The 12,439-nt window shown below is 48.3% G+C and overlaps 22 non-coding genes across 22 annotated transcripts; all 22 read right to left on the bottom strand.

Moving 5' to 3' along the window:
- Positions 1 to 36: 36 nt before the first annotated feature.
- On the bottom strand, positions 37 to 109 carry Trnar-ccu. The gene has a single exon. It is a non-coding gene; the product is annotated as a tRNA-Arg (tRNA).
- Positions 110 to 611: 502 nt separating this feature from the next.
- Trnar-ccu lies at positions 612 to 684 on the bottom strand. The gene has a single exon. It is a non-coding gene; the product is annotated as a tRNA-Arg (tRNA).
- Positions 685 to 1,186: 502 nt separating this feature from the next.
- Trnar-ccu lies at positions 1,187 to 1,259 on the bottom strand. Its single transcript has one exon. It is a non-coding gene; the product is annotated as a tRNA-Arg (tRNA).
- A 502-nt stretch (positions 1,260 to 1,761) lies between these two features.
- On the bottom strand, positions 1,762 to 1,834 carry Trnar-ccu. Its single transcript has one exon. It is a non-coding gene; the product is annotated as a tRNA-Arg (tRNA).
- Positions 1,835 to 2,336: 502 nt separating this feature from the next.
- Trnar-ccu lies at positions 2,337 to 2,409 on the bottom strand. The gene has a single exon. It is a non-coding gene; the product is annotated as a tRNA-Arg (tRNA).
- A 502-nt stretch (positions 2,410 to 2,911) lies between these two features.
- Positions 2,912 to 2,984, bottom strand: Trnar-ccu. Its single transcript has one exon. It is a non-coding gene; the product is annotated as a tRNA-Arg (tRNA).
- A 502-nt stretch (positions 2,985 to 3,486) lies between these two features.
- Positions 3,487 to 3,559, bottom strand: Trnar-ccu. The gene has a single exon. It is a non-coding gene; the product is annotated as a tRNA-Arg (tRNA).
- A 502-nt stretch (positions 3,560 to 4,061) lies between these two features.
- Positions 4,062 to 4,134, bottom strand: Trnar-ccu. The gene has a single exon. It is a non-coding gene; the product is annotated as a tRNA-Arg (tRNA).
- Positions 4,135 to 4,636: 502 nt separating this feature from the next.
- On the bottom strand, positions 4,637 to 4,709 carry Trnar-ccu. The gene has a single exon. It is a non-coding gene; the product is annotated as a tRNA-Arg (tRNA).
- Positions 4,710 to 5,211: 502 nt separating this feature from the next.
- On the bottom strand, positions 5,212 to 5,284 carry Trnar-ccu. Its single transcript has one exon. It is a non-coding gene; the product is annotated as a tRNA-Arg (tRNA).
- Positions 5,285 to 5,786: 502 nt separating this feature from the next.
- On the bottom strand, positions 5,787 to 5,859 carry Trnar-ccu. Its single transcript has one exon. It is a non-coding gene; the product is annotated as a tRNA-Arg (tRNA).
- Positions 5,860 to 6,361: 502 nt separating this feature from the next.
- Trnar-ccu lies at positions 6,362 to 6,434 on the bottom strand. Its single transcript has one exon. It is a non-coding gene; the product is annotated as a tRNA-Arg (tRNA).
- A 502-nt stretch (positions 6,435 to 6,936) lies between these two features.
- Positions 6,937 to 7,009, bottom strand: Trnar-ccu. The gene has a single exon. It is a non-coding gene; the product is annotated as a tRNA-Arg (tRNA).
- A 502-nt stretch (positions 7,010 to 7,511) lies between these two features.
- On the bottom strand, positions 7,512 to 7,584 carry Trnar-ccu. The gene has a single exon. It is a non-coding gene; the product is annotated as a tRNA-Arg (tRNA).
- A 502-nt stretch (positions 7,585 to 8,086) lies between these two features.
- Positions 8,087 to 8,159, bottom strand: Trnar-ccu. The gene has a single exon. It is a non-coding gene; the product is annotated as a tRNA-Arg (tRNA).
- Positions 8,160 to 8,661: 502 nt separating this feature from the next.
- Positions 8,662 to 8,734, bottom strand: Trnar-ccu. The gene has a single exon. It is a non-coding gene; the product is annotated as a tRNA-Arg (tRNA).
- A 502-nt stretch (positions 8,735 to 9,236) lies between these two features.
- Trnar-ccu lies at positions 9,237 to 9,309 on the bottom strand. The gene has a single exon. It is a non-coding gene; the product is annotated as a tRNA-Arg (tRNA).
- A 502-nt stretch (positions 9,310 to 9,811) lies between these two features.
- Positions 9,812 to 9,884, bottom strand: Trnar-ccu. The gene has a single exon. It is a non-coding gene; the product is annotated as a tRNA-Arg (tRNA).
- A 502-nt stretch (positions 9,885 to 10,386) lies between these two features.
- Trnar-ccu lies at positions 10,387 to 10,459 on the bottom strand. Its single transcript has one exon. It is a non-coding gene; the product is annotated as a tRNA-Arg (tRNA).
- Positions 10,460 to 10,961: 502 nt separating this feature from the next.
- Positions 10,962 to 11,034, bottom strand: Trnar-ccu. Its single transcript has one exon. It is a non-coding gene; the product is annotated as a tRNA-Arg (tRNA).
- Positions 11,035 to 11,536: 502 nt separating this feature from the next.
- Trnar-ccu lies at positions 11,537 to 11,609 on the bottom strand. The gene has a single exon. It is a non-coding gene; the product is annotated as a tRNA-Arg (tRNA).
- Positions 11,610 to 12,111: 502 nt separating this feature from the next.
- Trnar-ccu lies at positions 12,112 to 12,184 on the bottom strand. Its single transcript has one exon. It is a non-coding gene; the product is annotated as a tRNA-Arg (tRNA).
- Between the last annotated feature and the right edge of the window lie 255 nt (positions 12,185 to 12,439).

Below are 12,439 nucleotides of genomic sequence, written 5' to 3'. Positions count from 1 at the left end.
TGGTGAGAGTGATTTTGCCCCAGTGAGTAAAACGTGTACCTCTGGTGGGACTCGAACCCACAATCCCCGGTTTAGGAGACCGATGCCTTATCCATTAGGCCACAGAGGCTGACTGGCGCTAAGCTGGCGGTGTGCTCGCTCAAATCAACACTTGCCAAGTGTACCCTTCCTGATGCGCTACTCTACGTCTGCAGAGAGTCAGGACGTCGCATGAGCCTTTCCTGTGTGCCTGTACATACTCAGACGTATCCAAGTCCAGGCGCCTACTTTCTGCTGGCAATTCTTATACCTGCCGTCTTAGGCTATTCCCTTTCTGGACTGTAAGTCCTGCACACAAGACAGGTAAGTGACTATTCATATGGGTCATACTGTTTACCAACAAGCAATTTCAAAATAGCGTTTCCTTTCACAGCGCCATCACGCTTTGAAACACTTCCGCTGCTAATAGGTCGATTGATAATGGCCGTCGTTTCGTTTTTGGTTGTCAGTAAGTGCGTATTTTCATATCGTCGTCATACCTGTGATACCTGTAAGCACTCAGAAACGCCAGCTTTCTCAACTATTACAGCTGTATGTGGTGAGAGTGATTTTGCCCCAGTGAGTAAAACGTGTACCTCTGGTGGGACTCGAACCCACAATCCCCGGTTTAGGAGACCGATGCCTTATCCATTAGGCCACAGAGGCTGACTGGCGCTAAGCTGGCGGTGTGCTCGCTCAAATCAACACTTGCCAAGTGTACCCTTCCTGATGCGCTACTCTACGTCTGCAGAGAGTCAGGACGTCGCATGAGCCTTTCCTGTGTGCCTGTACATACTCAGACGTATCCAAGTCCAGGCGCCTACTTTCTGCTGGCAATTCTTATACCTGCCGTCTTAGGCTATTCCCTTTCTGGACTGTAAGTCCTGCACACAAGACAGGTAAGTGACTATTCATATGGGTCATACTGTTTACCAACAAGCAATTTCAAAATAGCGTTTCCTTTCACAGCGCCATCACGCTTTGAAACACTTCCGCTGCTAATAGGTCGATTGATAATGGCCGTCGTTTCGTTTTTGGTTGTCAGTAAGTGCGTATTTTCATATCGTCGTCATACCTGTGATACCTGTAAGCACTCAGAAACGCCAGCTTTCTCAACTATTACAGCTGTATGTGGTGAGAGTGATTTTGCCCCAGTGAGTAAAACGTGTACCTCTGGTGGGACTCGAACCCACAATCCCCGGTTTAGGAGACCGATGCCTTATCCATTAGGCCACAGAGGCTGACTGGCGCTAAGCTGGCGGTGTGCTCGCTCAAATCAACACTTGCCAAGTGTACCCTTCCTGATGCGCTACTCTACGTCTGCAGAGAGTCAGGACGTCGCATGAGCCTTTCCTGTGTGCCTGTACATACTCAGACGTATCCAAGTCCAGGCGCCTACTTTCTGCTGGCAATTCTTATACCTGCCGTCTTAGGCTATTCCCTTTCTGGACTGTAAGTCCTGCACACAAGACAGGTAAGTGACTATTCATATGGGTCATACTGTTTACCAACAAGCAATTTCAAAATAGCGTTTCCTTTCACAGCGCCATCACGCTTTGAAACACTTCCGCTGCTAATAGGTCGATTGATAATGGCCGTCGTTTCGTTTTTGGTTGTCAGTAAGTGCGTATTTTCATATCGTCGTCATACCTGTGATACCTGTAAGCACTCAGAAACGCCAGCTTTCTCAACTATTACAGCTGTATGTGGTGAGAGTGATTTTGCCCCAGTGAGTAAAACGTGTACCTCTGGTGGGACTCGAACCCACAATCCCCGGTTTAGGAGACCGATGCCTTATCCATTAGGCCACAGAGGCTGACTGGCGCTAAGCTGGCGGTGTGCTCGCTCAAATCAACACTTGCCAAGTGTACCCTTCCTGATGCGCTACTCTACGTCTGCAGAGAGTCAGGACGTCGCATGAGCCTTTCCTGTGTGCCTGTACATACTCAGACGTATCCAAGTCCAGGCGCCTACTTTCTGCTGGCAATTCTTATACCTGCCGTCTTAGGCTATTCCCTTTCTGGACTGTAAGTCCTGCACACAAGACAGGTAAGTGACTATTCATATGGGTCATACTGTTTACCAACAAGCAATTTCAAAATAGCGTTTCCTTTCACAGCGCCATCACGCTTTGAAACACTTCCGCTGCTAATAGGTCGATTGATAATGGCCGTCGTTTCGTTTTTGGTTGTCAGTAAGTGCGTATTTTCATATCGTCGTCATACCTGTGATACCTGTAAGCACTCAGAAACGCCAGCTTTCTCAACTATTACAGCTGTATGTGGTGAGAGTGATTTTGCCCCAGTGAGTAAAACGTGTACCTCTGGTGGGACTCGAACCCACAATCCCCGGTTTAGGAGACCGATGCCTTATCCATTAGGCCACAGAGGCTGACTGGCGCTAAGCTGGCGGTGTGCTCGCTCAAATCAACACTTGCCAAGTGTACCCTTCCTGATGCGCTACTCTACGTCTGCAGAGAGTCAGGACGTCGCATGAGCCTTTCCTGTGTGCCTGTACATACTCAGACGTATCCAAGTCCAGGCGCCTACTTTCTGCTGGCAATTCTTATACCTGCCGTCTTAGGCTATTCCCTTTCTGGACTGTAAGTCCTGCACACAAGACAGGTAAGTGACTATTCATATGGGTCATACTGTTTACCAACAAGCAATTTCAAAATAGCGTTTCCTTTCACAGCGCCATCACGCTTTGAAACACTTCCGCTGCTAATAGGTCGATTGATAATGGCCGTCGTTTCGTTTTTGGTTGTCAGTAAGTGCGTATTTTCATATCGTCGTCATACCTGTGATACCTGTAAGCACTCAGAAACGCCAGCTTTCTCAACTATTACAGCTGTATGTGGTGAGAGTGATTTTGCCCCAGTGAGTAAAACGTGTACCTCTGGTGGGACTCGAACCCACAATCCCCGGTTTAGGAGACCGATGCCTTATCCATTAGGCCACAGAGGCTGACTGGCGCTAAGCTGGCGGTGTGCTCGCTCAAATCAACACTTGCCAAGTGTACCCTTCCTGATGCGCTACTCTACGTCTGCAGAGAGTCAGGACGTCGCATGAGCCTTTCCTGTGTGCCTGTACATACTCAGACGTATCCAAGTCCAGGCGCCTACTTTCTGCTGGCAATTCTTATACCTGCCGTCTTAGGCTATTCCCTTTCTGGACTGTAAGTCCTGCACACAAGACAGGTAAGTGACTATTCATATGGGTCATACTGTTTACCAACAAGCAATTTCAAAATAGCGTTTCCTTTCACAGCGCCATCACGCTTTGAAACACTTCCGCTGCTAATAGGTCGATTGATAATGGCCGTCGTTTCGTTTTTGGTTGTCAGTAAGTGCGTATTTTCATATCGTCGTCATACCTGTGATACCTGTAAGCACTCAGAAACGCCAGCTTTCTCAACTATTACAGCTGTATGTGGTGAGAGTGATTTTGCCCCAGTGAGTAAAACGTGTACCTCTGGTGGGACTCGAACCCACAATCCCCGGTTTAGGAGACCGATGCCTTATCCATTAGGCCACAGAGGCTGACTGGCGCTAAGCTGGCGGTGTGCTCGCTCAAATCAACACTTGCCAAGTGTACCCTTCCTGATGCGCTACTCTACGTCTGCAGAGAGTCAGGACGTCGCATGAGCCTTTCCTGTGTGCCTGTACATACTCAGACGTATCCAAGTCCAGGCGCCTACTTTCTGCTGGCAATTCTTATACCTGCCGTCTTAGGCTATTCCCTTTCTGGACTGTAAGTCCTGCACACAAGACAGGTAAGTGACTATTCATATGGGTCATACTGTTTACCAACAAGCAATTTCAAAATAGCGTTTCCTTTCACAGCGCCATCACGCTTTGAAACACTTCCGCTGCTAATAGGTCGATTGATAATGGCCGTCGTTTCGTTTTTGGTTGTCAGTAAGTGCGTATTTTCATATCGTCGTCATACCTGTGATACCTGTAAGCACTCAGAAACGCCAGCTTTCTCAACTATTACAGCTGTATGTGGTGAGAGTGATTTTGCCCCAGTGAGTAAAACGTGTACCTCTGGTGGGACTCGAACCCACAATCCCCGGTTTAGGAGACCGATGCCTTATCCATTAGGCCACAGAGGCTGACTGGCGCTAAGCTGGCGGTGTGCTCGCTCAAATCAACACTTGCCAAGTGTACCCTTCCTGATGCGCTACTCTACGTCTGCAGAGAGTCAGGACGTCGCATGAGCCTTTCCTGTGTGCCTGTACATACTCAGACGTATCCAAGTCCAGGCGCCTACTTTCTGCTGGCAATTCTTATACCTGCCGTCTTAGGCTATTCCCTTTCTGGACTGTAAGTCCTGCACACAAGACAGGTAAGTGACTATTCATATGGGTCATACTGTTTACCAACAAGCAATTTCAAAATAGCGTTTCCTTTCACAGCGCCATCACGCTTTGAAACACTTCCGCTGCTAATAGGTCGATTGATAATGGCCGTCGTTTCGTTTTTGGTTGTCAGTAAGTGCGTATTTTCATATCGTCGTCATACCTGTGATACCTGTAAGCACTCAGAAACGCCAGCTTTCTCAACTATTACAGCTGTATGTGGTGAGAGTGATTTTGCCCCAGTGAGTAAAACGTGTACCTCTGGTGGGACTCGAACCCACAATCCCCGGTTTAGGAGACCGATGCCTTATCCATTAGGCCACAGAGGCTGACTGGCGCTAAGCTGGCGGTGTGCTCGCTCAAATCAACACTTGCCAAGTGTACCCTTCCTGATGCGCTACTCTACGTCTGCAGAGAGTCAGGACGTCGCATGAGCCTTTCCTGTGTGCCTGTACATACTCAGACGTATCCAAGTCCAGGCGCCTACTTTCTGCTGGCAATTCTTATACCTGCCGTCTTAGGCTATTCCCTTTCTGGACTGTAAGTCCTGCACACAAGACAGGTAAGTGACTATTCATATGGGTCATACTGTTTACCAACAAGCAATTTCAAAATAGCGTTTCCTTTCACAGCGCCATCACGCTTTGAAACACTTCCGCTGCTAATAGGTCGATTGATAATGGCCGTCGTTTCGTTTTTGGTTGTCAGTAAGTGCGTATTTTCATATCGTCGTCATACCTGTGATACCTGTAAGCACTCAGAAACGCCAGCTTTCTCAACTATTACAGCTGTATGTGGTGAGAGTGATTTTGCCCCAGTGAGTAAAACGTGTACCTCTGGTGGGACTCGAACCCACAATCCCCGGTTTAGGAGACCGATGCCTTATCCATTAGGCCACAGAGGCTGACTGGCGCTAAGCTGGCGGTGTGCTCGCTCAAATCAACACTTGCCAAGTGTACCCTTCCTGATGCGCTACTCTACGTCTGCAGAGAGTCAGGACGTCGCATGAGCCTTTCCTGTGTGCCTGTACATACTCAGACGTATCCAAGTCCAGGCGCCTACTTTCTGCTGGCAATTCTTATACCTGCCGTCTTAGGCTATTCCCTTTCTGGACTGTAAGTCCTGCACACAAGACAGGTAAGTGACTATTCATATGGGTCATACTGTTTACCAACAAGCAATTTCAAAATAGCGTTTCCTTTCACAGCGCCATCACGCTTTGAAACACTTCCGCTGCTAATAGGTCGATTGATAATGGCCGTCGTTTCGTTTTTGGTTGTCAGTAAGTGCGTATTTTCATATCGTCGTCATACCTGTGATACCTGTAAGCACTCAGAAACGCCAGCTTTCTCAACTATTACAGCTGTATGTGGTGAGAGTGATTTTGCCCCAGTGAGTAAAACGTGTACCTCTGGTGGGACTCGAACCCACAATCCCCGGTTTAGGAGACCGATGCCTTATCCATTAGGCCACAGAGGCTGACTGGCGCTAAGCTGGCGGTGTGCTCGCTCAAATCAACACTTGCCAAGTGTACCCTTCCTGATGCGCTACTCTACGTCTGCAGAGAGTCAGGACGTCGCATGAGCCTTTCCTGTGTGCCTGTACATACTCAGACGTATCCAAGTCCAGGCGCCTACTTTCTGCTGGCAATTCTTATACCTGCCGTCTTAGGCTATTCCCTTTCTGGACTGTAAGTCCTGCACACAAGACAGGTAAGTGACTATTCATATGGGTCATACTGTTTACCAACAAGCAATTTCAAAATAGCGTTTCCTTTCACAGCGCCATCACGCTTTGAAACACTTCCGCTGCTAATAGGTCGATTGATAATGGCCGTCGTTTCGTTTTTGGTTGTCAGTAAGTGCGTATTTTCATATCGTCGTCATACCTGTGATACCTGTAAGCACTCAGAAACGCCAGCTTTCTCAACTATTACAGCTGTATGTGGTGAGAGTGATTTTGCCCCAGTGAGTAAAACGTGTACCTCTGGTGGGACTCGAACCCACAATCCCCGGTTTAGGAGACCGATGCCTTATCCATTAGGCCACAGAGGCTGACTGGCGCTAAGCTGGCGGTGTGCTCGCTCAAATCAACACTTGCCAAGTGTACCCTTCCTGATGCGCTACTCTACGTCTGCAGAGAGTCAGGACGTCGCATGAGCCTTTCCTGTGTGCCTGTACATACTCAGACGTATCCAAGTCCAGGCGCCTACTTTCTGCTGGCAATTCTTATACCTGCCGTCTTAGGCTATTCCCTTTCTGGACTGTAAGTCCTGCACACAAGACAGGTAAGTGACTATTCATATGGGTCATACTGTTTACCAACAAGCAATTTCAAAATAGCGTTTCCTTTCACAGCGCCATCACGCTTTGAAACACTTCCGCTGCTAATAGGTCGATTGATAATGGCCGTCGTTTCGTTTTTGGTTGTCAGTAAGTGCGTATTTTCATATCGTCGTCATACCTGTGATACCTGTAAGCACTCAGAAACGCCAGCTTTCTCAACTATTACAGCTGTATGTGGTGAGAGTGATTTTGCCCCAGTGAGTAAAAGGTGTACCTCTGGTGGGACTCGAACCCACAATCCCCGGTTTAGGAGACCGATGCCTTATCCATTAGGCCACAGAGGCTGACTGGCGCTAAGCTGGCGGTGTGCTCGCTCAAATCAACACTTGCCAAGTGTACCCTTCCTGATGCGCTACTCTACGTCTGCAGAGAGTCAGGACGTCGCATGAGCCTTTCCTGTGTGCCTGTACATACTCAGACGTATCCAAGTCCAGGCGCCTACTTTCTGCTGGCAATTCTTATACCTGCCGTCTTAGGCTATTCCCTTTCTGGACTGTAAGTCCTGCACACAAGACAGGTAAGTGACTATTCATATGGGTCATACTGTTTACCAACAAGCAATTTCAAAATAGCGTTTCCTTTCACAGCGCCATCACGCTTTGAAACACTTCCGCTGCTAATAGGTCGATTGATAATGGCCGTCGTTTCGTTTTTGGTTGTCAGTAAGTGCGTATTTTCATATCGTCGTCATACCTGTGATACCTGTAAGCACTCAGAAACGCCAGCTTTCTCAACTATTACAGCTGTATGTGGTGAGAGTGATTTTGCCCCAGTGAGTAAAACGTGTACCTCTGGTGGGACTCGAACCCACAATCCCCGGTTTAGGAGACCGATGCCTTATCCATTAGGCCACAGAGGCTGACTGGCGCTAAGCTGGCGGTGTGCTCGCTCAAATCAACACTTGCCAAGTGTACCCTTCCTGATGCGCTACTCTACGTCTGCAGAGAGTCAGGACGTCGCATGAGCCTTTCCTGTGTGCCTGTACATACTCAGACGTATCCAAGTCCAGGCGCCTACTTTCTGCTGGCAATTCTTATACCTGCCGTCTTAGGCTATTCCCTTTCTGGACTGTAAGTCCTGCACACAAGACAGGTAAGTGACTATTCATATGGGTCATACTGTTTACCAACAAGCAATTTCAAAATAGCGTTTCCTTTCACAGCGCCATCACGCTTTGAAACACTTCCGCTGCTAATAGGTCGATTGATAATGGCCGTCGTTTCGTTTTTGGTTGTCAGTAAGTGCGTATTTTCATATCGTCGTCATACCTGTGATACCTGTAAGCACTCAGAAACGCCAGCTTTCTCAACTATTACAGCTGTATGTGGTGAGAGTGATTTTGCCCCAGTGAGTAAAACGTGTACCTCTGGTGGGACTCGAACCCACAATCCCCGGTTTAGGAGACCGATGCCTTATCCATTAGGCCACAGAGGCTGACTGGCGCTAAGCTGGCGGTGTGCTCGCTCAAATCAACACTTGCCAAGTGTACCCTTCCTGATGCGCTACTCTACGTCTGCAGAGAGTCAGGACGTCGCATGAGCCTTTCCTGTGTGCCTGTACATACTCAGACGTATCCAAGTCCAGGCGCCTACTTTCTGCTGGCAATTCTTATACCTGCCGTCTTAGGCTATTCCCTTTCTGGACTGTAAGTCCTGCACACAAGACAGGTAAGTGACTATTCATATGGGTCATACTGTTTACCAACAAGCAATTTCAAAATAGCGTTTCCTTTCACAGCGCCATCACGCTTTGAAACACTTCCGCTGCTAATAGGTCGATTGATAATGGCCGTCGTTTCGTTTTTGGTTGTCAGTAAGTGCGTATTTTCATATCGTCGTCATACCTGTGATACCTGTAAGCACTCAGAAACGCCAGCTTTCTCAACTATTACAGCTGTATGTGGTGAGAGTGATTTTGCCCCAGTGAGTAAAACGTGTACCTCTGGTGGGACTCGAACCCACAATCCCCGGTTTAGGAGACCGATGCCTTATCCATTAGGCCACAGAGGCTGACTGGCGCTAAGCTGGCGGTGTGCTCGCTCAAATCAACACTTGCCAAGTGTACCCTTCCTGATGCGCTACTCTACGTCTGCAGAGAGTCAGGACGTCGCATGAGCCTTTCCTGTGTGCCTGTACATACTCAGACGTATCCAAGTCCAGGCGCCTACTTTCTGCTGGCAATTCTTATACCTGCCGTCTTAGGCTATTCCCTTTCTGGACTGTAAGTCCTGCACACAAGACAGGTAAGTGACTATTCATATGGGTCATACTGTTTACCAACAAGCAATTTCAAAATAGCGTTTCCTTTCACAGCGCCATCACGCTTTGAAACACTTCCGCTGCTAATAGGTCGATTGATAATGGCCGTCGTTTCGTTTTTGGTTGTCAGTAAGTGCGTATTTTCATATCGTCGTCATACCTGTGATACCTGTAAGCACTCAGAAACGCCAGCTTTCTCAACTATTACAGCTGTATGTGGTGAGAGTGATTTTGCCCCAGTGAGTAAAACGTGTACCTCTGGTGGGACTCGAACCCACAATCCCCGGTTTAGGAGACCGATGCCTTATCCATTAGGCCACAGAGGCTGACTGGCGCTAAGCTGGCGGTGTGCTCGCTCAAATCAACACTTGCCAAGTGTACCCTTCCTGATGCGCTACTCTACGTCTGCAGAGAGTCAGGACGTCGCATGAGCCTTTCCTGTGTGCCTGTACATACTCAGACGTATCCAAGTCCAGGCGCCTACTTTCTGCTGGCAATTCTTATACCTGCCGTCTTAGGCTATTCCCTTTCTGGACTGTAAGTCCTGCACACAAGACAGGTAAGTGACTATTCATATGGGTCATACTGTTTACCAACAAGCAATTTCAAAATAGCGTTTCCTTTCACAGCGCCATCACGCTTTGAAACACTTCCGCTGCTAATAGGTCGATTGATAATGGCCGTCGTTTCGTTTTTGGTTGTCAGTAAGTGCGTATTTTCATATCGTCGTCATACCTGTGATACCTGTAAGCACTCAGAAACGCCAGCTTTCTCAACTATTACAGCTGTATGTGGTGAGAGTGATTTTGCCCCAGTGAGTAAAACGTGTACCTCTGGTGGGACTCGAACCCACAATCCCCGGTTTAGGAGACCGATGCCTTATCCATTAGGCCACAGAGGCTGACTGGCGCTAAGCTGGCGGTGTGCTCGCTCAAATCAACACTTGCCAAGTGTACCCTTCCTGATGCGCTACTCTACGTCTGCAGAGAGTCAGGACGTCGCATGAGCCTTTCCTGTGTGCCTGTACATACTCAGACGTATCCAAGTCCAGGCGCCTACTTTCTGCTGGCAATTCTTATACCTGCCGTCTTAGGCTATTCCCTTTCTGGACTGTAAGTCCTGCACACAAGACAGGTAAGTGACTATTCATATGGGTCATACTGTTTACCAACAAGCAATTTCAAAATAGCGTTTCCTTTCACAGCGCCATCACGCTTTGAAACACTTCCGCTGCTAATAGGTCGATTGATAATGGCCGTCGTTTCGTTTTTGGTTGTCAGTAAGTGCGTATTTTCATATCGTCGTCATACCTGTGATACCTGTAAGCACTCAGAAACGCCAGCTTTCTCAACTATTACAGCTGTATGTGGTGAGAGTGATTTTGCCCCAGTGAGTAAAACGTGTACCTCTGGTGGGACTCGAACCCACAATCCCCGGTTTAGGAGACCGATGCCTTATCCATTAGGCCACAGAGGCTGACTGGCGCTAAGCTGGCGGTGTGCTCGCTCAAATCAACACTTGCCAAGTGTACCCTTCCTGATGCGCTACTCTACGTCTGCAGAGAGTCAGGACGTCGCATGAGCCTTTCCTGTGTGCCTGTACATACTCAGACGTATCCAAGTCCAGGCGCCTACTTTCTGCTGGCAATTCTTATACCTGCCGCCTTAGGCTATTCCCTTTCTGGACTGTAAGTCCTGCACACAAGACAGGTAAGTGACTATTCATATGGGTCATACTGTTTACCAACAAGCAATTTCAAAATAGCGTTTCCTTTCACAGCGCCATCACGCTTTGAAACACTTCCGCTGCTAATAGGTCGATTGATAATGGCCGTCGTTTCGTTTTTGGTTGTCAGTAAGTGCGTATTTTCATATCGTCGTCATACCTGTGATACCTGTAAGCACTCAGAAACGCCAGCTTTCTCAACTATTACAGCTGTATGTGGTGAGAGTGATTTTGCCCCAGTGAGTAAAACGTGTACCTCTGGTGGGACTCGAACCCACAATCCCCGGTTTAGGAGACCGATGCCTTATCCATTAGGCCACAGAGGCTGACTGGCGCTAAGCTGGCGGTGTGCTCGCTCAAATCAACACTTGCCAAGTGTACCCTTCCTGATGCGCTACTCTACGTCTGCAGAGAGTCAGGACGTCGCATGAGCCTTTCCTGTGTGCCTGTACATACTCAGACGTATCCAAGTCCAGGCGCCTACTTTCTGCTGGCAATTCTTATACCTGCCGTCTTAGGCTATTCCCTTTCTGGACTGTAAGTCCTGCACACAAGACAGGTAAGTGACTATTCATATGGGTCATACTGTTTACCAACAAGCAATTTCAAAATAGCGTTTCCTTTCACAGCGCCATCACGCTTTGAAACACTTCCGCTGCTAATAGGTCGATTGATAATGGCCGTCGTTTCGTTTTTGGTTGTCAGTAAGTGCGTATTTTCATATCGTCGTCATACCTGTGATACCTGTAAGCACTCAGAAACGCCAGCTTTCTCAACTATTACAGCTGTATGTGGTGAGAGTGATTTTGCCCCAGTGAGTAAAACGTGTACCTCTGGTGGGACTCGAACCCACAATCCCCGGTTTAGGAGACCGATGCCTTATCCATTAGGCCACAGAGGCTGACTGGCGCTCAGCTGGCGGTGTGCTCGCTCAAATCAACACTTGCCAAGTGTACCCTTCCTGATGCGCTACTCTACGTCTGCAGAGAGTCAGGACGTCGCATGAGCCTTTCCTGTGTGCCTGTACATACTCAGACGTATCCAAGTCCAGGCGCCTACTTTCTGCTGGCAATTCTTATACCTGCCGCCTTAGGCTATTCCCTTTCTGGACTGTAAGTCCTGCACACAAGACAGGTAAGTGACTATTCATATGGGTCATACTGTTTACCAACAAGCAATTTCAAAATAGCGTTTCCTTTCACAGCGCCATCACGCTTTGAAACACTTCCGCTGCTAATAGGTCGATTGATAATGGCCGTCGTTTCGTTTTTGGTTGTCAGTAAGTGCGTATTTTCATATCGTCGTCATACCTGTGATACCTGTAAGCACTCAGAAACGCCAGCTTTCTCAACTATTACAGCTGTATGTGGTGAGAGTGATTTTGCCCCAGTGAGTAAAACGTGTACCTCTGGTGGGACTCGAACCCACAATCCCCGGTTTAGGAGACCGATGCCTTATCCATTAGGCCACAGAGGCTGACTGGCGCTAAGCTGGCGGTGTGCTCGCTCAAATCAACACTTGCCAAGTGTACCCTTCCTGATGCGCTACTCTACGTCTGCAGAGAGTCAGGACGTCGCATGAGCCTTTCCTGTGTGCCTGTACATACTCAGACGTATCCAAGTCCAGGCGCCTACTTTCTGCTGGCAATTCTTATACCTGCCGTCTTAGGCTATTCCCTTTCTGGACTGTAAGTCCTGCACACAAGACAGGTAAGTGACTATTCATATGGGT

Source organism: Schistocerca americana, chromosome 1 (genome assembly GCF_021461395.2).
Source record: "Schistocerca americana isolate TAMUIC-IGC-003095 chromosome 1, iqSchAmer2.1, whole genome shotgun sequence".
NCBI lineage: Eukaryota > Metazoa > Arthropoda > Insecta > Orthoptera > Acrididae > Schistocerca > Schistocerca americana.
Note: the sequence above shows the minus strand (reverse complement) of the source record. Positions and strands in the feature narration are given on the sequence as shown.